Source organism: Ischnura elegans, chromosome 3 (genome assembly GCF_921293095.1).
Source record: "Ischnura elegans chromosome 3, ioIscEleg1.1, whole genome shotgun sequence".
NCBI classification, from domain to species: Eukaryota; Metazoa; Arthropoda; class Insecta; order Odonata; family Coenagrionidae; genus Ischnura; species Ischnura elegans.
The window spans coordinates 93755765-93782799 of record NC_060248.1 but is presented as its reverse complement, the minus strand read 5'-3'; the positions used below and the strand labels follow the sequence as shown (position 1 = coordinate 93782799).

General features: G+C 37.3%; 2 non-coding genes across 2 annotated transcripts; one reads left to right on the top strand and one right to left on the bottom strand.

Annotated features, from left to right (window-relative positions):
- Nucleotides 1–11724: 11724 nt before the first annotated feature.
- Trnaw-cca lies at nucleotides 11725–11796 on the top strand. Its single transcript has one exon. It is a non-coding gene; the product is annotated as a tRNA-Trp (tRNA).
- A 5648-nt stretch (nucleotides 11797–17444) lies between these two features.
- On the bottom strand, nucleotides 17445–17517 carry Trnav-uac. Its single transcript has one exon. It is a non-coding gene; the product is annotated as a tRNA-Val (tRNA).
- Nucleotides 17518–27035: the final 9518 nt, after the last annotated feature.

Sequence of the window (27035 nt, the reverse complement as noted above, 5' to 3'; positions counted from 1 at the left end):
ATGATGAGGGAAAGATAAGTTAGGGCGAAAAATAATTTCAGCACCACAGTATTTCCTCATCATCTTACCGGTCAATAATCCTAATATTGGTTTACACAGCTCTCCACTCATTTCTCCTATCAGCTAATATTTTCACACCTACGTATTTCTTCTCTTTCACATCCTTCTTTACCTGTCCCATATATTTTGTTCGAGTCCTTCTTTTCCTATTTTTTCATCTACTTGTCCCTCGTTGATTGTCTTCATCAGGTCATCAGGTCTCAAGATATGGCCCATAAAGTAGTTCCGTCTTCGGATCAAGGTTTTCATGAGGCTTCTCTCCTACTCTTCTTAGGACTTCCTCATCACTACTTCGATCGATCCTCATCATTTTCTCATACTTTTAAAATTAAAAAAACGCGAAATTGGCCGCCCACTTTTCATAAGTTGATAATGTCGTTTTAGTAACTGTCCTGTTAAGTAAGAACCGCGTTTAGGAAAGTGAACGCCTGCAAGAGTGTAAACAACAACGAATCACATGAAGTTGCTGCCCACTTTTAATGAGTTGATGACGTCATTTTAGTAACGGTTCTATTCAGGCTGATCGCTCTTTTAGGGAAGTGAGCGTTTGCAAGAGTGTATACAACTACATACTATATGAGACCAATGGAAGAGGCCGATAAGAAGTGGAAAAAGCGGCAGTTCGCTCTGTAGGCGTTGGTGACGTCATCAACTCACTTGATGAAGGGTTGAGGCCGACGATTTCAAGCCTCAAATAGATCGCGCAGTCGGCGGCGGAGCGAGAAAAGGAAAATACAGGTCTTTTTATTTTCTTAAATTCTATCCCAATCGGCATTTTATAAAAATTGGCGAGCGAACCCTGTCCGTTTTTAGTTTAAATGAAAAGTGAGGTCAGGTTTGATAACTGCTGAGGTGAGGGAACACCGTGAGAGATTTTTCTTAGCATTATAATTTTTCCTCTCGTTCGCAACCCGTGTTCAGCACCATTCAGGCAGCGGGGCAAGGCCGGTTTTGCCTCGGAGGAATAAAAAAAAGGAAAGCTTCTTTCTTGACAAAAGGGCGCAGCGGGCATTCCACAGCGAAAGGCTTGAGGTCAATAGTTCGTCCCCATCCCCGTTCGCTGGGCGTGCGTGTGGAGTGGACGATATGTAGGCCGCCGCGGTTACGTAACATCCGGTGTCGTTTTCAATCAGCCCCGTCATCGCTCCATTGAGCTATTCTTGGGCGATCAAGGTGTTTTCCATTATACCTCCTTCAATTATGCTATAAATTAGCCGAAAGCTGTTTAATGCAGTCCCTCCAATGTTTTTTTACTCCTCACAGTCAATCGGAAAATTATGAGTACTTAAATATTTGACTGCAAACTCTTTTTTTTTTTTTTAGAAGCATTTTAAGAAAAAGGGGTGCCCAACGTAGTGCCTTAACAGTGAGATGGAGGAATTTTGGGCTAATTGTCAATTTAGGGCACCAAGTGATTATGAATGAGGACTTACTTTGCCAGCCTCGTTGGCGGCGGGGTAAAGTCCTCGCCTGCCAAACAGGAGGTCGCGGGTTTGCGTCCCGCCTGGGTAAGTTTCCTCTATCCGGGACACGGTTGTTTGTGTACGTTAAATTTTTATGATAACCCCGATTTAAAAGGTTGTATAGAGCTGTTTTCAGTGGTAATGATATTAATGAATAAATAAAATTAGCGGACATCAATGATGAAAAAATCAATAAGATTCAATTCAAATAATTAAGTTATTATATTTAATGTAATTATTTCCTTCAAATTCTATGCAAAATAATTCTCTGAGCATCTCCACCAAGCATTATACCACTACTCCCAACTACATGATTTATAAATAAGTACGTAATCATGGGCTGAAAACTAATCAAGACTCTCATATCAACTTTAATCCAAAATTCTAAATGCAAATGTAAGATTAATTGTAAAAGATGTCAACCTGAGCTCATCGAAAATCAGGTTGTAGAGAGATTTAAAAAAATTGCTATGCCCTTTAGTATACTTGGTAGCAAAGAAAAGAAACAAAAAACGTCTGAAAAAAAGTATGAAACCAACGTCGTTTGGTCGTAAACACTGGTCGGCGAGAGAGCTATTGATTATTCATCAAATCGGATTAGGTAAGGATTAGGAAAGACATTTAAAAAATTAAGCTAGCTCAAGATTGAGAATTAGATCGTGGAAGAGAAAAGTATGTGGAAATCGTGTCAAAGAAGGAGAGATATTGAGAATTTAGTAAAGAATAAAAATAGGATAGGAGAAACTTGTTCTAAGATTGGAAAAGCTATGCGCTTTTTATATCATGTTTATGTATCTTGTTCATCAAGCAATAAAAAATTAATATTTATTTGAGAGAAATGGCAAAATAGTTCTATTCTTAAGAGCTAAAGCGGTAGGGAAATTGGAGGGATAAATAAAAATGATACGAAATACAAACAAGTATATTAAATAATACAATATTACCCACGCGTACTTCAGGTATGACCATAAAAATAAAGGTATTCAGTGAGATAACTCGCAATTTTTTCCAACTATAATTCATCAACTATGATCTCCAACATCAAGTCACTTAAACTGAACAGCTATTAGGCTTATAGGCTTCATAAAACCTTCTACATTATGATTTACTCACGCCAAAAATATTTGGAAGAAGTCAGCACTTTTTCACTCGCTGCAAACAGCTCTTGTTAATAAATTTCCTGTGTTGGGTTGGCAAATCAATTGCTAATCCCTCAATCGTATTTATTCTTGCCTCTGTAACTGGTAAGGTTCAAATGATTATTTTATTCTATCGAATATTCTTGGTCAAACTTGCTAACTTCGCTAACTTCTTACGCTTTAGAGAAAATAGGGTAGTTTCCTTCATAAAAGAAAACGATAAGACATTGATTGCGAATCGTTTCCCACCATTAGTGTATTCATAATATACAAATTATTTGGTTTTAGAAATGCCGGTTTAGACGAATGGCAAGGGTCAATTTTATTCTCATTTGAAAAAGGCCAGATTGGCGCCCATGCGATGCCACTCCACGTGACGTCACATGGACCTAGTTTCTATACGAGTAAATAGGAGTTTTACATCGTCTGAGATTACCAATGCATGCATGAGGCACAGAGCTCAGGGAAACTTGCCTTAATAATCGTCTATTAAAACTGACTAAGGTCGGATAGTTTTCTTCGTTTGAAAAGGTATTAATAATCCTTATTTAAGCCAGGCGCTACCAGCTAGCATGGTACTCTGCTACCTGCTAGCATCCTGCGTCGTATCAGCGCTCAGAGCCTCGCCCCAAGGTCACCTCACTTGCGGCAGCGAGAACGAGAACGACGTCACACGGAGATTTCCCGGCATTTATACATACCCGTCGCGTTTTCGTGCGCTTGAAAATTTTCACTTTTCATTTGATCGCGAAAAATAGATATCGTCATTTAAAAATCTAAAAGCATGAAATACGTACTCCAGGAGTAATAATCTTTCGATTTAGGCAATAAAAAAAATAAAAGGAAACCACCCTATTAGAAAGCACATCCGTTTCACGATACACCCATGAAAGTGATGGATAAAACGTAAGAGGTTACTTAAGGCTGATGGTCTCCGGTGTAAATTTACAAAAGGATGTGATAATACAACGATAAATATTAATAGATCTTCTTAACAGAATTTAGCTATTCTCTGTACTCTTTGATGTGAGAAAACAATAATGTAGGGCCTATTGTGAAATGTTAATTATTTTATATCTGTTAATAATACTTTGCACCGTGACATACGGTTTCTACATCTATGGAATATGCGTAGCCAAAATCATTCAAAGGCCACATTTCAATTCGTATAAAAGACTAATATAAGTGGGGTACTAGTAATTCTGTAGGCTTCTTTCTCAATAGAAGTGATTCCATAGGTTGCGAGAGTTGACGTAACCTTCTCATCTCATTCAATGTCGAGAGGAAGATACGTAACGACATATGGTAGTTATGAGTAGACCGAAATGAATATCCTGCTTAAATAAAATAATGTAGGATCTGTTAGCATGACTTTTTTTTGCAAAATACAATTGTGGCTTTTAGATGAGAGGGATCTCAATGAAGAAGGGCTTCCGTACATTCCACATATTGTCAACCGTAAATTGAAAATTGTGAAAATAATTCTCGGTAAATGCCATAGAAAGGTGAAAGAGATCAGCTACTTGACGCTGGAAAGGCCTCACGTGGAGTATACTGCAAGCGTGTGGGACCCTAATGAAGTACGACTGATAGCTGAAATAAATACAGTAAAGAGCAGAGCGTCCATAGTCCAGTTGAGTTGTTACAGTAAAAAGTTCAATGTTTCAAATGTATCTGGCGAGTTAAAATGGGAGTCGTAAAATGAGTAAAATGCGGCGTAAAGTGGGGCGTTGAGTAAAGTATAGGCTACGTCTACCAAGTAAATTTAGGGAAGAGTTTTTCTCAGTCGACGTGAAAAATATCTTTCGTTGACCGTCGTATTAATGGCAGAAGTGGTCACTGGAAGAAATAAAAGAAAGAGACTGCAAAACAGAGAGATTTAAAAAATAAAATAAATGGCGTCACTCGCTAGAACGAGTCATTTTATATTTATCTTTTTCGTTTTTTCTACCCTTGCATCGTTTTACTGTAGGAATTACTAGCCGTTGGCAAACTTGACCATAGCGAGAATGGGCACGTATTTAATGACCGTGTAGTGTGCACATGGGGATTGTTTTGCGCATTTCATGCTGGTTATTGGTCACCCTGCCAAACACCCTAGAGGTGGCACGCAGGTATTAGGAAGACTAGATTTAGATATTGCTATTTCCATCGTATGGAATTGAGGAATTTCTAATGAGTGTTTATTTCCCGTTCGTGCGAGCATGTGCCTGCTGTTTTCCTTCTGAAGTTATGAATCTTATGACGTAGTGGCTATAATCAAAGCGAATGAATAAAAACTCTGCCAACCGGAAAAATCCGCGGTTGTAGAACACGTCATTGAATCCTACCATAGGCTGAAGTGGGACCACGTGAAAATTCTATGCCGTGAGACTAAATTCTGGGAAAGACTGGTAAAGGAATACATCGAGATCCGGCTGACAAGCAACACCCTCAACCGTGACGCCGGGTATTCACTAAGTAATGTATGGAAATCGGCACTTAGGAAAATAAGATTGGCTGCCTCCCGGCCATTCACGTTAGACCTCACAACCAATTGAAGAGTATATTAGCTGGCAAACTTCATCCACTCACCATTAGCCCTGAGGATGGAACCCGACTCGTGCTCCGAAACGTCGGCAGAATGAAGAGAGACCACCCGGCTGGGAGCCCGAATAGCCTATTCCAAATGAATAAAAACATATGTAACTGGGGAAGCTTGAGGACGTTACCATGGCGAAATGGAAACATTAATTATGGGTTTCCCCGATTGATTTCTCTAATAGGTTTCTCCTATCTCCCAGCTGTTCCGAAACTTTTTATTTTAACCATTCAGTTTTTCCGAGAGCTCTTGTGATTATGTTCGTTTATGACTCTCACTAATTTTAGCTACCTATCAAATAAATATGACATTTGAAACCGGGGTGAATTTTTCGGGGGGTTAACAGGTGTCGTGAATCACCCCAATTATGTTATTCGAAGCGTTTAATTTTTATTAGTATAATAGTTTTTTATCCTTGTGAAGGAATAAAAGGAGTGTATATTCAAACACATGGCAACAAGTCTTAAACATATGAGATGTTTGAGTTGTATTCACCGTAGAGCTTAGTGCTCTAATAGTAAAAACTCCCCTCTCTCCCTAGGGGTATTCCAAACTTTCAAAAAGGTCATGACCACCTTAACCCCCATTTTTGATGCTGAACCCGCCCTTGATTTGTAATCGTCATTTCTATTTAATCTCAATCAAACTATATGATCCTAATTCATTGATTTAGTAAGCAGGTTAATCTTCTGACCGCGTGAACTCTGTTTACTCTTTCGAATATCTTTTTACGGTAGTACGGAAACCATTTGTTTTGTTATGTTTTCAAGTCCAAAAACAGAGGTGGGTGACCGATGTGGTAACTTTTACACATAAATAAATCATGAAACAGTGGGAGGCGTGTCTTTCAAAAAATATAATAAAGCGATACTCGGGAGCCTTTCTCGAAATTTCGTCAGCGTAGCGAACGGAACGCGTCAGTGCTACTCGAATTCGAGGGAAAAACCCCTGAGGGCGCGGCATTTACACGGAATAGCCCCTGACTATGCATCGATCCAAGGACGTCGGGCTCCCGAGGCCCTTCCTACTGCTCGTCAAACAAGCTCCAGTCTGCCGCGAAGCGTTCACGAAAGATTGCTAACCAGGCGCCCGGGGCAGCGTCGCTGGAAGCTGTTTGGACGGCCTAATATCCCTCATGGGCAGCAGCGTGGGAAACTGCTCTCGTGGATTGGCAATTCCCAATGATAGTGGTGGGAAATTTTTGGTTCTTTCATTATCAGGGAGATAAGAATCGTTTTCTTTAATATCCACTGTACCGCTGCTATCAAAAATACTCATTTTATAATTGAGGTAAAATTATTCCACTCCCTATTAAGTGCACAGCATAAATAAATATAATCTCTAGGAATATTTTCCGGGTATAAGTGTTGGTATCCTAAATGAAAACTCATTTTTTATAATAAGAAGCGAGCAGAGAGCAGCAAAGGTATAAAATATTAAAATTCTCAGAATAAAACATGTTTAAAAATTGATAGCTACTTTTTGTATTCGTATCAGAACGGTGTTGATATCTTTTTCGCCTAGCATATTTGTAATGATATGTGCCGATACCGATTATATTTATACTTTTATTAATTAATAAAATTTTGTGACGGAGGTAGTTTTCTTAGAGAATAAATTTGGCAAGATATCCGTTGATGTTGATTAAACTCACATGCCGATTATTTTTCAGTCACCGTGGTGCAATCAAATAAATTTGGTGATATATTTTTACCATAAATTTTGCGGCACTTTGATTATATTTCCGTGAATGCACATCACATGAATGCCTTTAGTGATTATATTTTTTTTATGTGTACAGCTTTTTTCATCGGCATTCCAAAAATGAAACTCAAACAACGAACTTAGTCTCGAATGGAATTCACCATAAAAGTTTGCATGTTTTGCAGCTCATACTCCACATAATATTAAGCTTTTTAGAAAAGTGATTAAAGTTTCTGTTATGAAACTCTTCGTGGCTAATTGAAGTAGCACATTAAATATTGTCTCTACATAATGTTAAGCTTTTGAGAAATGTGATTAATTAATTTTCGGTTATAAAACCCTTCACGAGTAATTAATACTAGTTAATTTTGGAGATTAAAATTCTTGAAAGAGTCGAAATATTTAACATGATAATCAAGAATTACTAATTCATTACGGAAAATTTTTAAAAATAACATGTCCCGTGTGATGTCTCTTGAAGTTAAGCCTTTTGCTTTTTTTTCTTTTATATGCTCAACGGTGCGTTGGAGAGAGAGAGGTAGAAAGAACTAAGGCCCCGCGGTCACTGCTTACTCCGTAATCATAGTTTGTAATCATAATTGCCTTTGGCATCGACCGAATTTTCTCTCTAAATGCGTTTGCCGCGAGGGACCGCGTGGAATTGCGAGATACCAGCGATAAATCAGTATTAACAACTAGCTAACGTGGATACCGAGTTTCTTACTTCCTGAAACTCAAGGTGAAAAGTTTTTTTTTAACTCATGCAGTTCTTCCCTTTGGACAATGCATGCAAGTTTTTACAATCCTTAAACCAAATCGATAGGAAGAAAAATGAGTTACTTTTTGTAATGTACACTGTTCCGTATTGTTTATTGCTTGTTACTTCTTAGTAGTATTTAATTTTTAATTTACATAGAGCTACCTTGTCTATTTGAAACTTGTTGTCGTATCAGTCAAATTGATCTTAATTTGGGTCCTCGTTGACTCAACAGTTCCTCAAAATATTTTAAAGTAGAGCATCAATTCTTACAGTCATTTCTCATATTATTGTATTGTGCAAAAGCTCATGAACTCTATTATATATTTACATTCAATTACACAGTTGTTTATTGTCATTACATTTGCGGAGAGTTTTTTTTTAAGAATATGGGTGCTTATGTCTATTTAATCTGATAGAAAAACGTATGACCATTTTCATATTTTCCTTGTGAGAGAAAACTTCTTGGGACGAACCAAAAATCTTTGCAGCTTGGATTTCAGGAAGTGAAGGACTTGGCACTCGCGCTTGTTTGCAACACCGACTTATCACTTCGTATCTTGCATTGCACGCGGGCCCTTTCGGCTAATACATTCGGTGAAGAAATTTCGACCCGTGTGAAAGCAATTATGATTTCGGACTGATTACGGATCCGGCAGTGACGGCAGAAAACTTGCGGCGGACAGCCTTTGTTCTCGCTTACTCGCCAAATCAACGATAAGTACGAAAGTAAAAACAGAAAGGAAGCCGGAACTTTAAGTTTCAAGAATCGATAACCTGGCGATTTTTTTGCATCATTCCCATGGAATTTCATGTTAAAAACCTATGCTTCAATTCCCCGGGAATGGGGATCTGTATACATTTTTTTAAATCGCTATAATTACTATTGTAACTCATTGTCATATAGGAAAAATGAAAAACTTTTAGAGAGGATTTATCTACATCTACATTCGGAGAAGAAATTTCGACCCGTGTGAAAGCAATTATGATTTCGGACTGATTACGGATCCGGCAGTGACGGCAGAAAAATTGCGGCGGACAGCCTTTGTTCTCACTTACTCGCCAAATCAACGATAAGTACGAAAGTAAAAACAGAAAGGAAGCCGGAACTTTAAGTTTCAAGAATCGATAACCTGGCGATTTTTTTGCATCATTTCTATGGAATTTCATGATAAATACCTATGCTTCGATTCCCCGGGAGTAGGGATCTGAATACAATTTTTTAAATCGCTATTGTAACTCATTGTCATATGGGAAAATGAAAAACTTTTAGAGAGAATTTATCTACATCTGCATAATACCCATAGAGCTATCCCTATGGTGATTTGCAGGGATCACTGGCATCCATTAGGTGTGCTAAATGTACGCCACATCGTTATCGAAAGCATATAATAGTTATTGAAAATAAAACGTGCATGTATGAGTAGGTAAAATTGAGCTTCTTCCTAGCATGAATCACTCTATGTAGATCAAGGCTATCACGGAAATACGCTTGCATAGAAATTTAATATTTGATAACGAATATTGATTGAAATTAGTCTATCCATGCATGGTTATAATTACTTTCAACATATATTGGGAGTTTTCAATTAAATTTTATCAAATAAATATTTTTATACAAACAAAAACGCGCTAGAAAATATTTTTTCGTGCCTTTAAATGAGGCCTTGCAATCAACTGTCATGTCGTCACCTCCTGAATTTAAGTTCCATTCGTCCCCAATGGACTTTGCCTAATCGTATTAGGAACTCCTTGGCTGGCATGGATCGATGAAGAGATATTTCTGGACATCAAGAGTTTATTTTTTTTCTTTTGTTGCAGAAATTTTCAAACAAAGAACGTCTCGGGTATTTCGAGGTGAATACCCCAGAACATCCTGTGCACGCACAGTATGTATTGTACTTGCACCATCGGTGCAATTTCTTTCCTCAGCAAAAAATCAAACTCGGGAATTTGATGACTGAGACTTCCCTGACTGGTCGTCGTGCAAGCATTTTTAAGGACGATTGGCAACGAGAAGGAAATAGTGGTCATTCTTTCTTTGAAAGTATTGAGAGAAGCTTTCATCCTCGATGTGCTATTGTTGCCGTAGTTGAAGTCGTGCAATTAGTGTGTGAAAACGCTGGTGAAATATCCATTATAATGCATATTATCCAATATTATCCATACAGCGAAAAATCGCTATAATGCATTATGGATCCAGTTCATGAAAGATGGTGTTTTGGCTACTACGTCGCTTTGCTTCAGTGGATAAAGATGAGTGAATTTTTCACTTTCAAGCGCATGACTGTATGGTCTACTTTCACAAATATAATAGGTACCTGGAATGCTGAAAACCCGGGTTTCACTGCATGGGAGGAAACACAGCCCGTTGCTAAGTCATACATCTTTGGAAGTTCCCCATCCAGTGATCTGAAAGAGGGTTGTTTGTTCTGTCATCAACTCTTCACCATTACGTGATTTTCTTAGCTGTTTGGTATGAGGGGTGTAAATAAAAAATTCACGATATTTGTTTTTTTTTATTTTTAGGAACGTTCAGACCAGCCATTGGGACTAGGCGGTTTCCCGAAACGTAATCGACCAGGGATATCTCCAATGAGGACTTTAACTTCATAGCATTGACGCTCAAGATGTTTCAACGAGACATGGCCGCTGCACCAGCCGCTCCGAGCGCCAAATTCCACGGACCGAATGTGCAAGGAACATCCTTTTGTACTCAAACGATCAGCTTGCCGTTCAGCCTCTCTCATCGAAAATCTGCTGGAATTTTGGATGTAAGTAGGTATATTTAGAGTCAATTTTAAGGGCTGTTAGTCATAAAAATATTAGGTATTATGGTCTTTATTCATTTTACTTTTCAATAATAAGCCATTAGACTATTAAGCATAAATCGAAATAGATTAACGGAAATTTCTAAGAAATTGGATGGCTTTACTGTGAATGATGGGCAGACATTACTTCGATGGAAAATAATTAGGATGGATAAAACAAGGGAAGAGATAAATAGAGTTTTACAGTTTTTATTGACCTTTGCTGAAGTAATTTTTCTTGATATTATCACCAATGACTGAAATTGGTTTATAACCAGGCGCAAGAAACAATTATGCTAAATTAAACTGTCTGTAGTATTGAAACACTTGTGTCTTAAAAAATACTTTTCAAATTCAAACGTCATGAACTTCGGACGTTTCAACCTCGTTTATTCCATAACCTCCGTCTCATGTTTCTATATGCAACTTCCGTATTTATGCCCGTACACTCCCGATTGCAATATCTATATTCTCCCCCGTATCATCATTTATACATACATTATTTTAATCCGTCATTTAAGTTTCGTGCTGTTTTCCCGAGGTGACCATGCGAATGGTGTAAACAAAGGGCATCCTCGTCCAAAACTGAGTGTAATTCAATATTTTATGGAAATTAGTATTTGGAGAAAACGTTTTCAAGAGTTCCTCATATATGTAGGTACACTTGCAATTAATCCACAGAGTAAAGATCTACAATTTCTTCTGCATGCTTTATTGGAGCAACACATGTCTTCTTCGTAATACCGATATAATATACGCATTCGGCGAAGAGTTCCTTCTTGAAATTTCTTATAAGTCATATTGCATCATTTGGTGTAATAGATATAAAATAATTAAAGGCATATAAGAGACAAGCCGATGATTAGCGGTTTGATTGATGAGCCTTTTCTAAAGCTTCACCGAGGATTATTTTTATTGTCGTGACAGTACGACGACGATACCTGCCCTACCGTTATGATAGGTTTTTCCTTACAACGTAATATAAATAGTAAGATTGAAAGACAAAAATAAATATTCTAGAAAATTTTTTATTATTTAGATTAATGAACAGTATTATTTTCATTTCGATAACTAAGAGAATGGATTGCTATTGGAAACAATATCAAATGATATAGCAGCCCGCTGCGCACAATACACTTTTAAATTTCCCGCCATCTTTTTCCCCGTTAAATTCATTATTATGTCTTATCATTCGCCATTTGAATTGAGTGACTCCGTGGCGCAACGGTAGCGCGTCTGACTCCAGATCAGAAGGTTGCGTGTTCAAATCACGTCGGGGTCAAATTTTTTCTGCGGCCTTGGTGCCATTTTTTACGACCTTATCGTTGGGGAAGGCAATTATTTACTTTCTCTATGTTTCTGGAACAGCGCAAAGGAGTCTCGTCCTGTGACTAATCGCGCATGCGTAATAAATGTGAAATGTATATCCTTTGGTGGCTAAAAAGGTTGCAAAACTGACGGAAATCATGATTTTTATCGCTACCGTGTACTTTTTATTTGTGGTCTCTACAACTTCAACTGTGAAAAATATATTGCGAAAAATATAGCTTAGGCGATCATGCAATATGATATTTACTTTAATGAGACTTAAGATATTTATTTGTATTAAATGAGGATCTTTTTACGAAATAAGTTCGCTTCTCACTCAGTTCATCATAGAATTATGTTTCTTAATTGATAATAATCAGCCAAATAATACACGATGACATATCGCATGTGATAATGTATGTACTTAATATAAATGGAAGTTATGATAATTCCGCCCCGGCTAATTCATTTGCGAACTTCTTTTAAACTGATTTTTAACTGTGTTCTGCATGGTCTTCTCCCACCAGACATGTAATGCATTGATTTGTTTTGGTATGAAAATTAAATGCTTTGCTCCCTGCTCTTTCTACTGTCTCTAATGGCATTGCGTATACCTACTCATTCGCTAGATTACTTCACTATTATAAAGCGAAATTCATTTGGTATTGCTTTCTTGAAGCCTAACATATCTACGCTAAATGGCTTTTTGTCCTATTTGTGTAAATTATTCGTTCTATCCACATTACATACGGTTAGCTTGAAGAGTACCGCAAAAATGTCTAAAAGAGATGTATTCTCCCTATGGCTAATCTTCGGTTCAATCACTTCTTTATTCCCTAAATTTCCATTGCCGACTATGCATAAAATTAACATACCATACATATAAAAATTAGCTTGAAATCATGAGAAACCCATTCAAGATGAGATTTTCTCTCGGCGAATATGAAATAAGTCTCTGGCTTCTTTCGTGGTGAGTTTATATTTCGTCACCTTTTCTTATTCCTAGGCCACGTCTGAATGCCTCACCCGGACGTAAGTCTTAGAACTTTCCTCGTCGGGAAACCCTATACGGTATACAAGCCGTCACCTATTCAGGTGTCTCTGATGCAAAACGCTGTTACGGGAATGTAAAATTATCTGCCTCTAACCAAGGGCGAGAGGAAATATTCTAGTAAAACGGAGCGGTAAATTATTTGTTATATCCATGTTGCAAAGACAATGGGGCGTTCGAGATATAAGTGGGGAGAAGAATGGAGAAGGTGAAGTGGACGGAGAGGAGGAGGAACGAAGAAATGCTGAACATGGTGGGCGAGGAGAGGCAGCTTCTGGATGAGAAACAGAGGAGACAGAAGGTATGAATATAGCGATAAATATGTTGAAAACAGTTATAGAGGGTAGAGCGTTGGGTAAATGAGGGAGAGGAAGGATAGGAGAATAGGATGGAATTAAAGGGAGTACACCTTTTTACGAAACGAGGAGATAAGTATGTGAAGGAAAGGAAAACTGCCAGGATAACTTCTTAAATACTCCATGCAAAACTACCTTAATCGGTAGAATACTTTAATAATAATTATAGCTGCACTGAAACTTCTTCAACTATCCTTTTGAAAACTTCCATCATGAAAAAGTTCTCGAATATAACGTGAAAGAAGGAATTTTTTTTAATGAGCGTTGCCAAAACTCTGGAGGGGCTCATTGCGCATCCTCCCATCATTCATCATTCTGGACGCGCAGGTGACGAACGCAGGGAGGCAGCAGTGGGTGTCGCACAGTGTCCTTCGCAAGGGTCTGTTATTATTAGGGCGTCTTGGCAAGCTTGAATCCGCAGGTGCTCTTTTTCGTTCGCCACACCCGCAATGCGGCAAGAGTGAATTCTCTAACATACTTGACTCTGACACTCTAACCTCCTAGAATGGAGTCTTCTCGTCTCGGGCATTGCTCTTGCCCGAAGATGTTTACCTTTTTTGAGAAAATGAAACCCCACTGGGACTATAAAGCAAGTGAGGGGATCAATATATTCAGAGACAAATTGGATATTGGTCACTGTGAGTTCATATTATACCTCTGAAGATAATGGATCAATAAAGTGTGTTTAATCGTAAGTATGTGTTGTTGTAACAAGCAAGACCATGAAGAGGCTCGTTAGTGCTTATTGATGGCTACTTTTTGTTAACGTGAACCAGCGTGTGAATTTAATTGCCATCAGATTGAGGATGTAGTATGACGTATTGGATAGAAAAATTTTTAAAGTAATCCCAGGGAAATTGAATATTCGGGCTAATTGAACTCACCTTGTGTCTCTTTACAGCTGGTACCTCATAATGAGCCACATGGTGAGTATTTGAATAGGGCTCTTTTTATCTGGCTGGAGGTGCAGATAAGAAAAGAGTTTCGATAAGTTAAACAAGCTAGATAGTGATTTCTAGCGAGAAGGTCCTGAAAAACTAGATATCGGTACCGACGCCTCGCTATCATGCAGACATATGTATACTTACGATATCAGTGATCTAGCATGGATTTCCAATCATAAATACCCTCTATTTATCTGAATTTAAATGATAAGTGATAAACGTTAGATTATTGTAAATTACAATTGTGTATTAATACTGGATAATTATGCATCATCAACCTTCACCCTGGACGATTTCCTCGATGATAATGTCGCAAACCTTGTTTTCTAAACTTTTTTCCTTTGAAAAAATAGGAGCCTCGTGAAGAGCTATTCCGTGAGAGTTTTTAATATTATTAATAAGATGATCAATCATGTTCCGGATGGGTTCCGGGTAATTTATTCTATTCAAAATTCTTGTAATGTTTCCACTTTAGATAACATATTGTTGCCTTTGGGCCTATTGGAATAAACAGCAAGCATTTGAATAATTTTTTGGCCATAATAAGCGGTGCATCTTTTCTCAGGAGCCGAAAATAATCACTGACACCATTTTGCAATAATAATTTTCCGACCCCAGTAAATACCCTACTTTATTGGTTATTTTTGTTTCCAGCCGTGAAAGTTTAAAAATACTCCTCGTGTCTTGAATATCGTCCGTTTATGTTTACGTGAATTTTTACGATGAAGCGTGGGCCTGGCAGCCGATGATATGTATAAACCTAGGTCGTAAAAAGAACTTCGCGGCGCACATTACGAGAACACAGCGAGCAATCGCTGATCTGCTTAACTTGGGAAATAGCTTTGGAACCCTTTGTGGCCGGAACTTGCTGAGGAGACGGAGGCATCACCTGGTTGGGAGGCTTGTTATTCTTTCTCTCGTAGCATCCGCAGATAGTTATTTTCGCCTCGTCCACCGCTCGCTGTGCTGGGGGTGGTGCCACAACAGTCAGACTCACGTGCTGAGGGGTAGACGCAACGACCTGCGAGAGCCAAGTGAAGATGGCGCTCCAAAAATAGCACCACCGCTGAGCGACTGTGCTCTAGAGCACGTACGATTCCTTAATTCCCTCCTAGCTTCCTGTAACTTTTCTTGCCTCGTGATGAACGGATTGAAATTAGCTGACTACTAATTACCTAAACTCATGGACTTTTTTTACAATTAGATGTTTCTATATTTAAAATAATTAATATACATCAATGCAACAAAGTTTTACTTTTTAATCTATCTTTTATGTACTTGTGCTTGAATCAATTTTCGTATCTTTCATATTGTTTCATTTGATTTCGAGGCACGTTGTATCGATTTTGATTTGGTACAGCCTTAAAACTTTATCTGCCTGACTCATTAACTAATGCAAATTTTATGGAATTACGCCTATTAGCACGTCCTTGCTATTGATATGCGTAAAATATATCTTGAGCTTGTAAATTTTTAACCCTATCTCCTGCTGTATACCTATATATATTATCAAATCGTAGAACATAAATAATTATTAAAACTTATGTCCATAGTTACAGCGTAAAATATGAGCAGTGATCAACTTTTTTAAACTGAATGCAACATTATGCAGTAAGGAATCTATGCATGGAGCTTAAAAAACATTGTGTGGAACATTACGAATTTCGAATCATTTATCCGAAAGCATTCTTTAGTGTTTTTGATGGCCGTACTTAACAGCCATGCGGGCACAGGTGGGCATAAATGTGGACGTTGACAAGAAAATTTCACAGATTTTACTCGAATTTTTCTTAATATCGTTGACAAAGCAATATTTCACCCTCGAAATCTTATTTTATATTCTTATATTCTCATTCGCCTTCCCAACTTCTCTCTGAATTATAAGCATAATTAAACCTTAGTACATAGTATGTTACCCTGCATTATTTCACGAAAATAATCGCTTTTAGATCTTTCGACCACCGAAGGCTGCGCTTATATCCGTATTCACAGGAAAAAAGTATATATTCCACGATTTTATATTTGTTGATCTAGCATGCTAATGTTAGATAGCACAGTTGCGCGAACTATGTGACGCAAAGTGAAAAACCATGGTCAGTTTGAAAAGTAAAATATTTACGACTTACCAATGATATGCTGTTTGCGTTCAAATATCAAAGCAAGCTACCACTAGCCAAAGGGGTTATGGACGTGGATTTTCAAGCCTAACTGATACGGCACTGTTATATTCTATATAACTCAATATTCAATATTATTTTTTATTGAGTTATGATTATTTTTTCGAGTTTCGGTGAATTTAGTGCTAAGGCTTGACTCCTCGCTAAATTTTGTCTACAGTTTACACAACAATACAAGGTATGTACTGAATTATTTCAATTAGATAAGCTTTATTACGAAGCGGCTGCTGTGATCATAGTCAATAAAAAATGTCCAAAACTCGTGCGAAACGATCAAATTGTTATTTCTTCATGTTACCTTCAGTTCTCATTGAATTTCTGCTTTCACCTTGATTCTAGCCAAAACTTACGGATGAATTATTTCTCGTTGTCTCTGTCATCACTAAGCTGTTTATTATTTTTAAGGCATTTGTAAAAGATACTTTTTCAATGAACGAATACCGTCTTTTAATAAATTGATATAAATGAAATAAGCGCAATTCCCTATTTTTTATGTATATTAGGAACCAAGTACTACCGTTTTTCTCAAGGAAACGGCAACGCTCATGCGATTCGATGCATTCATACTCGAAACCTTTTTCATTCCAAACTCAGCGGATTCATCACCAATAATTTAGTTTACTACAAATTTTTGCATGGATAATTATATTTTAATTGAAAACGAACGTTTTCCTGAAGTCTTTAACTAATTAACACTTACTCTGTTTATTTCAGTAGGTGGTATATATTAATATTATATGATTTAATAATTTTTCTACACCGATATATTAGTCTTACATTTGGGATGTGTATTCATGTGTAAAAAAACGAATCATCTCCATTATCCCCTAAGTAATATATGAAGAAATATACGTATATAAATCGATCAGCAAGCAAAGAGGTGGAGATATTTAGTAGCACTTTTCGTATTCACATAAGTTGTACTGTTGTTGTGCATTTATGTGATTTTTCTACTCGAAAATTAAAATTAAATAATTAACTAATTGGTAAATACGTGCTTTTATACCAGTCTCCTGAAAAAGTTCGAAATCAAATTGAAAAATTAAACCTCTCGTTTTAAATAATTCTTCCGCTACGACAAACGTGAAAAAAATTGTTCCCGCCCGGGTTCGAACCGGGGACCTTCCGCGTGTAAAGCGGATGTGATAACCACTACACCACGAGAACTGTAGGGGTGATGTGTCTTTATTCAACACAGAATTGCAAGCAAGGTATTTATCAGCCGCATTAGCTGTTATTCATCGTAGATAAAACGAATCAATACCTTCAGAGACGAGGAAAAGTGTTTCTTCTGTTCCAAGTTTTTCAGTAAGAATTTTCGGAACGGGTATCACACGCGCTACTCGAAAAGTATATCTAGTGGCTCTTTTAAGGCAGCTATTTCTATTCGCCCCCAATTATCATTGACATATATTACATGCTACCTACTTACTACAATCCTTTGAGCACCATCCGGAAGACCTTATGCATCAACGGTAAAATAGTTTCGGAAGATGAGTACTTTCGTCTTAAACTACGAAAATCGTCATTCGTAGCTCGAATAGAAATACATAATGTATACATATTCTGGAAGTTAATGTGGGATTCCGCGGAATGGCGCAGTTGGCGCAGCAAGATTTCCGGGTTGTCCTTCGCGTCTTTGACTTCAAACCTGAAGACGCCTCCTGCAACGCGGGCGATGTAGTCGTCACGAAGATGAATCAACTTGGAGTGTAACCCATAAACATTGCTGCCCCTATATCCTGGAAGTGTTGGTGAATATCATGTGATACCACGACCAACAAAATAAAGGGCATGGCTGAACGAGAGGGTGATAAGTCCTCCCTCCGGGATTTTCCCCGTACTTCGGGCATCCGATTTGGAATCAAATAGGATCACTAACGTCATATTTTGACATCAATTCACTGACATCTATACTTCCAGCCCGCTAGAATCCCACCAGGGCCGGCTAGCTCGAAAATACGATTTCACTGTTTTTTAGGCATCTCGGGCTAGAAGGCATATTTTTTATTCTGTTTGCGGCATAAAACCTTTATTAATGGAGAAGATGCCCAATTTTTAGTGGGACATGGAGAAATGGCATCGATTTGAAAATTTCTAGCGTGCGTTTTTATGATACATTTTTGAGAGGGCCACAAAGAAAAAATGTTTTCCGGGGTCGTTTTTAAATATCTTTCGGCTAGTGAATTGGAAAAAAATTTTAGGTGGTGGAACATTGCGAAAAAATTAGAACATCCGATTTTAGCCATTTTTTGCTGCATATTTCTATACCCTGGCCCTCCATAACACCCGTTACATACCATCTTACATATGCTATGCCGTTTCAATCAAAGTTCACTTCCCTTCCGTCAATACCGAAATTTGGAGACCCCCAGCCGAATTAGGGGGGCGTATTCTAGCGTGTGATAGATGGAGAAAGACCGAAGCTAACCGATTTTTTTCTCTTAGCCTTCATCTATGGTTCGGAAACACTCTAAGGACAAGGACCCGAAATGGCAGAAGGGTTGGAAATGCGGGTGTGGAAGAAAATTTTAGATGGACCAAGAGCAAGGAAGTTCTAGTGGGTGGATTCGAATGGATCGAGAAACAAGCGAGGAGAGGATGTTGAAGAGAGAAGAATGTTTAGTGAGCGGAGAAGGAGGTGGGCGTGAACGAGCGTAATCTTTACTGATTTAATGTGAGGGAAAATGCCTTGTTGTGAATTAGGGATAATCAATACGAATATATGTATAATTTTGAACTCTATCTTCGGAACTTGCGCGTGTTCAGCGAACGTGATAGCCACTACTTCATCATATCCAAGCATAAGGCCTTAAGATAACTAATAGAATACATTAGATATAATGCTCCATGAATATTTTTAGAACTAATATATCCAAAAGGTGGATTTTTCTTACTGAGAAAAGTATATGATGAAAAATGTATTCAATGGTCGAGTAAATTCGCAAAACACTCAATGTAGACCTCTCTCCACCGATAGAATACTTTAATTTTTTAAATATCTTTTTTGTCTTTACACCAAAATTTCAACAAATAGTGATTTCAAAAGTTTAAGATTACTATGGCTACCTTAAATTTTTTTAAACATTAATTAATCATAATCATTTAATACATTCATTGTTTTAGGCATTCTGCTATTTGATACGGCCTTTTGTTAGCATCCTTAAGAAAATGCGGTCCCATTGCATGCGTAATGCATTTACTACATGAAAATGTATTCAATAACTTCCAATTTTCCGCTGCTCAATAAAATTAGATAGTCTTCTACTTTATAGCTAGAAATTGATGTAAATAAAAGTCATTTAACGGTACCGCATCATACATTTTGTGAGCCAAATTATTTAGTTCACCATCGTTAAGTGTTGTCAGCCGATGACTCTATTTTTCCGTATGATCTTTTTCTTTCATATTTTACAAGAAATCATTCCGATGAGGACATCAAATGCTCGCCTGAATTAATAATATTTTTTTATTCAGTCTTCTCTCTTTGCGTACTTGACTAGGACTTTTATTTTTTATGTCATTTTGAAATCAAATATGAGGAAAACCCAACATTAATGCAAGTTCACAATCAAAAACGTATCGATACTCCACCGGCGGTAAAGAAATCGGAGTATGCAGCATTTTTGGATTTGTACAATTACATACCTTTCCAAGCAATTATTTTACATTCATTGATTACTAGGATCGAAAAAATTATTAGTACTCCTCACCAGGAGCCAGTTGAATTGAACTTTTACTGTTAGTTGAATTGTATTGTATTTCCAATTTTCGCTAATATAACTTGGTAGAGACAAGCATTGTCCTTTCTCCAGTAGTTTGCCGTCAGCGGCTTCCTTCCAGTTTGCGTAAAATAAATTCGGGCTCGCATGTGGCTCTAAATTGAGTTTCTTATTAGGTCTCTGAGCAGTTCAAGGCTTGATAGCCCGATAATTTTTAACTTTATTTGCGGACCTTACGCGTGTTAGGCTAACGTGATAGCCCCTACAACATCAGAACCAAGCATGAGACTTAAAGATTATTAATATATTTTTTGATTGGAATATATTTTAAATAATTCTCGATGAATATTTCTTGATAATTATTACACCAAAAATATGGGTTTTACTTACTGAGAAAAGTACGTAATGACAAATATATTCCCATTATGTCTAAAAGAAGGATTGTTCTTACTGAGAGAGAAAATTATGCAATGAAAAATGTATTTAATGATGTGTTCAGTCCCTCTCCTATGATAGCAGATTAATTTGAATGGCAAAAGCGAGCATCCTTGACTGATTTCTCTTATCTTATTTCCTTATTTTTTCCCGCACAATGTTCATTCGATCCCAGCCATCTTCAATAATAGCCTCCTACGTTTTCGGCGATTTCCAAATTTCAGTCGATGACTTCCGATTTACACGTTGCGTACGACAGTTTTTAAATCCCTCGTACCGCCAGGTATTTCAACCCGAGCACTTATATATATATTCACTCTTCTCTTTAAAGTGCTATGGTTTATAATTTTGTGTAATTTTGAATGTAATTTTTTGTACTTACTCAGGTATGATGTTAGTATTCCTTTTTGGTGTGATGCTAAAACGTCAAAGTAACAGCCTCGAAAACATATATGCCAAGTGTCTAAAAGTGTGTTGCGTATGAAAAATTATATCATAAATGCTAGTTTCCCGTTACTTATGAACAAAATATAAACAGTTAAATTTAATTGGAAAAATAAAAGGAGCCAATAGTAAAATCGAGTATTCTCGATATCCGTTCTAAACGCATGGCTCAAGAAAAAATGAAGATTTTCATGATTCGTATTCGACTTATTATCTAGGTACATCGATTGCTTTTCATTGAAAAAAATATGTATAAGTTTCTAATGAAAGAATCTACAATTACCGTGGAAGTTCTGCATTTTGTCCGAAATCGATAGATAATCGTAATCCGTGGTCAGACGACCTGAGCTTGTGATCCTCATTCGGTTGATGCGTGCGCTAACGTATTCGTCGAACAACATCTCCCAAAGACAACAAACCCCTCGCGAAGGCAAATCAAGTGGGTAAGCGGTGGCCGCACCCTCTATTGAGAATCCTTGTAAAGACGTGCCCTGAAGCAATCTGGCGCATCCTCGAAAAACTGACTTCAAACTGGGGACTCCCTCTTGTGACAAATTTGTGAAATGATTCTTCCCTGATTGCTCATTAGAATCCGCTTGAATTTTAAAGCGTGTGTGATGAGATTCTGGTTGAAAGAGTGAAATACTTCAGTTCTTAATTAATCATATGAATCATTATCAACCATCTAGACTATTTGTGCTTTTCCCATTAAAACTGATAGCGTCTGGCTGATAAAATTTCGTGAATTTTCTTTGAAATAATCTTTCGCGTTTCTGAATTATTTCATTAATATATTGAAATACTTTCCCTCGGGATCTAATACGAGGTTCAAGGATAGTGTCTTTTATGATTTTTCTGTAAAAACTGTGACCGCAAATAATTTGTCTGCGGTAGTCATTCTGTGTAAGTTTTTTGGCTTATTGTTAACTGGATATCACAGTATTTTTTCTGAGAGGAACATAAGTGTAAAATTTCCTGTTTTCTCTCCAACCACAACTGTTTAGTGTAACTCTTATTCATTATCAATATCTTCCACGGATTCCCACTCTCATTTCCTACTAGAAATACCTCTGAGACATTTGCTGCTTGATTTATTGCTAAAAATTGCTATTTTCTTCCATTTTTTGTTGTATTGACATAATCAGTTCATGCCATCTTTCATCCTTATCAAATAATTCTCCCTTCTTCACCCAGTCACAATTCAACCACTTTTTTGGTCTTAAAATTCTTCACGCCAGATTTGAGATTCAGCTCATGGCTTCCTCCATTCGCTTTTGTTTTTCAAATTCTATTCCAGATGAAAAACTACTTGTTTTAATTTGATACTCCAAAAGCATATTCCTCGAATTAGGGTTCCTGAAAAAAAGAGTGTTCTGTTATGGGTAAATTTTTTTTCAAATTTCAATCAGCGTGTATTTTAACATTTTTCTGGATATTAGCTCAACCAGAGAAGTCGGTTGTGGGAGAACACAGTATTGATGAAGATGATGAAGTATAATTAATGAATGCCATTGGATGGGGAGATGCCAAAATTCTTTGCCACACTCAATGCTACTGGAACCGCATAATTAAAGAAGCCATCGAGATCCGCCTCAATCCAAAATATTTCAATATTGATACTGGCTTTCATCTTATAGCAATTCTTGGACACTTGGAATCAATTGCATAATCAACATTAGTAAATTAAATAAAGAACTTAAAAAAGACCATCAGCCAATCGGACGACACCTAAACTTTATTGTTGTACTCGCCAAACGGTCAATTTGGTTCAGTGTGAATTTAGTCATTCAGATTGTAACAAGCATTGACAACGGAAGACAAGTCGTTCTCCGAAACGTGAGCCAATACGACTGAACTGACCTGGTCTAAAGCACCAGAAGAATTCCTGAATATTATACATACTTATACATGATTTTTTTTAAATATTATCCAGTCATGCATAAATTTTTAAATTGTTTATGTCAAACTTTTCTTGCCCTAATAATGACACAGCTGAGTTATCAAGCCACTTTACAGTTTAAAATGTGTCCTTAGGCTTTTTCTGTGTTTTTTCCTCTTTCCTCAGAAGTCCCATTTTCCTTTGAAAAAAATTTCTTCTTTTATCTTTAATTTTTTATCGCAGATAATTGTGAATTATGATGGCTTTTACTAACCAAGAGGCCAATTGGAAATTAATAAAACTTAATAGTCATTACATTTCTATCTTAAGATTTTTTCTCAATTTGAGATATTTCATAGCCTCAATAATATCTCAAATCTCTCTCAAATTATCTCTAATTTTTTCTCCTTTTGCTAATTAAATTTATAAATAAAAATAGAGTTTTTTCTACTCCTATGAGATGCTTATGATACCAAGCTGATTTTAATTTCAAATATGAGTTGAGATGTTTTCTTGATCCAGGAAAAGTTTATTGCTCCTGAGTTTACATTTATATGACCTGCCTGTCATCGGAAATAAACAATCGTCAACTGCTACGCTTAATAATTAAAAGAACACTATAATTCCACGCAATTGGAGGTTCCATGTCCTCTTTATATTTTCATCTTCATTCATTATGTTTCCCTGACAATTTTGAATATAAATTACAAAGTGGCCGCACTCGATGAGGATTGACATTTCCTCTCTAATAGCGGTCTTCCTTTGTCCTTTTATCGCTATGGACTAACTCACATTTTTGGTAATTGTGTAACAGGTAAACTCATTTTTACCAGGGAACAAGTGTTAGAGAGTAGATCAGAAATATGGATTAAACTACACGAAAAACGCCCAAGTGACAGAAGTAAAGGCGCACTCGCATTTTTCAATTCTGTGAACTACTGAAATTAACTGTTTCTTTAGACAAAAAAAACTCATAAAGAAGGAAAATTACTTTCACTCTGCAAAAAAAATTCACTCTGCTTCATATGCATTAAAAATCAGAGCGCATGCATTCTTTTTTTAGCGTCGAGTGATTTGATTTAAATGAGCTGAGCTTCACGCGGAGAGCTTGACGTTTCAATAAATCACCCGTCACCTGTTTTCCCATCAGCCACTTCGTTTTGATCGCTTGCGAATGATTGCGCTCTTTTATTGCGTCTCAGACAATCTTGGAATCAAATCTTTGGCGCGTATAGTTAATCCACCATATCTTAAATGTCTTATACAAGGTAAGCCTCATGAAATCAGAGACGGTGTAAAAATAATCAAGTAAGGGATATGAAATGAATTCAGTTAATAGTTTAATCACAGTAGAAGCATCGTAACAGTACTGTAGCTTGAAGAGGTGAAAGACTTTTGTTACCTAGGATGCCCAATAAACAACGATGGGCGAAGCAAGAGCGAAACAGTCTCTGGCATAGCTAAGGCGAAGAGGGATTTCTGCAAAAAGAAGAACCTTCTTACAGCTGAGAATACTAGTGTGGAAGTAAAGAAACAATTCATCACATGATATGGAGAATGTTTCTGGAAGCGAGGCTTGGACGCTGACACCAGCGGAGAAGTCAAGAGTTCGAAATGTGGTGCTACCGAAGAATGATGAAGATAAAATGGATCGACCGTGTAAGTAACGAGGAAGTACTAAGAAGAGTGGGAGAAAAGAGAACCCTCCTAAAAACCTTAAGCAGAAGACGGGACAACTTAATTAGCCACATTTTGAGGCACGATGGTCTGATGAAGACAATCCTTGAAGGATAGGTGGAAGGGAAGAAGGGCAAGGGACGGCCCCGAATGAATTACATAGGACAGGTTATGAGGGATGTAAAAGAGAAAAAATACGTCGCTAGGAACGGGGTAACGCATGGGAGAGCTAAATGTAGAGCTGCGTCAAACCAATCTTAGATACTTGACTTATGATGATGATGAAATTACTGCACTCGTTCGTCTTTTGTCTCAATAAAGCCGAGCATGAGATTTTTATGTTGGATGATGATTTCAAACTCTTAATGCATTAGTTATTTCCTCTAAATGAAAATAAAATCCTCATATTTAAAGATTTTTCATAGAAGTTATTTTATAAAATTTCATTTATATGACGTAACATGGTGACTAAGCCTGAAGGTAAATTTGATTAGGTTGATGGTACATTTCACGCCAAACTAAGCTGTAATCGAGAAGGCTTCCTGGACAGGAGAGCCAGTTCCTTTTGGACCACCCAAAAACAAAGGCATTTTCGTTACGGTACCCAAAATATTTAGTGACAATGTGTCGGACTATTGAAATTTATTGTTTAAGTTTTTAATAAATAAAAGGAAAATAATACTCCAAATAATGAAATATTTGGTGACTCTGGTGCAAGTTTGCAAATCATGTGTGATTCATTCCTTTGCATTGTATCACTTCCGCATGCGCAATTGCAGCCTAACAAGGGATGGGTTAATTCGAAATGGCGATTCTCGATTCCATCGATTTTTAGGAACGGAATCGGAATTGAAAATCGATTGCCTAAAATCGATTCTGATTACATCGATTCCAGGAGGATATATAATTTAAAAATAGACTTATAGCTTCGGGCATAAATTCCGCCTCAATCCTGAGCCATTTTGCACTGTACCTTATTAAGTTCACAATTTATGCCTGAATATGAAAATATTTTTATTTTATGAAATCTGAGGATATATTACTATAATATTAATTCACTATTTTAATAAATATAGTCATACCAATCACAGCAATTCTTAAATTTTAATGAATGATAAGTAAAAATACCACCTGTTAATATGAATAAGAATCGATGAAATGTAATCGAGAATCGATTTGAAAGAATCGGAATTGGAATCAGAATCGAGAAAAAAAAGGCATCGACTCATTCCTAAATCTAACCATCGCGATTGACATGGCTCTCCTTCACTACCAAACACTCCAATGCAGTGGTGGATACATATGGGGGCGCCCCCCCCCCCCCCTTGCGGGGCTGCCCGCATTGCCGTACATTGCTGAACCATAATAGGGTAGTTTCCTTCATCAAAGAAAACGAAATGCATCGATTGCAATTCGTTTCCCACCATTAGTGTATTCATAATATACAAATTATTTGGTTCTAGAAATACCGATTTAGGCAAGGGTCAATTTTATCCTCATTTGAAAAAGGCCAGATTGGCGCCTATGCGATTCCACTCCACGTGACGTCACAGGGACCTAGTTTCTACACGAGCGGATAGGAGTTATACATCGTCTGAGGTTACCAATGCATGCATGAGGCACAGAGCTCAGGGAAACATGTCTTAATACTCACCTATTAAAACTGGCTAAGGTCGGAAAGTTTTCCTCGTTTGATAAGTATTAATAATCCTTATTTAAGCCAAGCGCTACCAGCTAGCATGGTACTCTGCTACCTGCTAGCAACCTGCGTCGTATCAGCGCTCAGAGCCTTGCCCAAAGGTCATCTCACTTGCGGCAGCGGGAGCCAGAACGACGTCACACGGGAGTTTTCCCGGCATTCATACTTACCCGTCGCGTTTTCGCGCGCTTGAAAATTTTCACTTTTCATTTAATCGCGAAAAATAGATATCGTCATTTAAAAATCTAAAAGCGTGAAATACGTACTCTAGGAGTAATAATCTTTCGATTTAGGCAATAAAAAAATAATAGGAGACCACCCTATTGTAACTTTTTTATCATTAGAGGCATTGTTTTGTATATGCGTATAATCAGTTAAAATAAAACTATCTTAAATTTTGCATGTAACTTATTTATTTTCATTACGATGAAAGTATAGGTAGCTCAAAAATATCTTTTGCCCCCCCCCCCCTTTGAGTTTTTTCTGTATCCGCTACTGCTCAAATGCACTACCAGGAATATCCTCTCGGCTTGCTATTTGTATTCCTTCCGATTTTCCTTCTCGGCGCGACGTGGAAATGAGATTAGGGCAGCCGTAAGGCGATTATGTTTTTCGTGGAACGCCGGGTAAAAAACGCCGTCAGCACAGCGAACCCATAACTCACAGACTGACACCAATTGCGTCGGCCATAACTCATGCTTTTGATCCACTTGAGAGGATTTTACAAGTCGACCGCATGTCCGCTCACCATGTTTGAACAAGAGAAATTTAACAGCTCTATCTTCTCGTTTCGGTGTTTTTGTCAGAGGGGATTTAGTATTATTTAAGC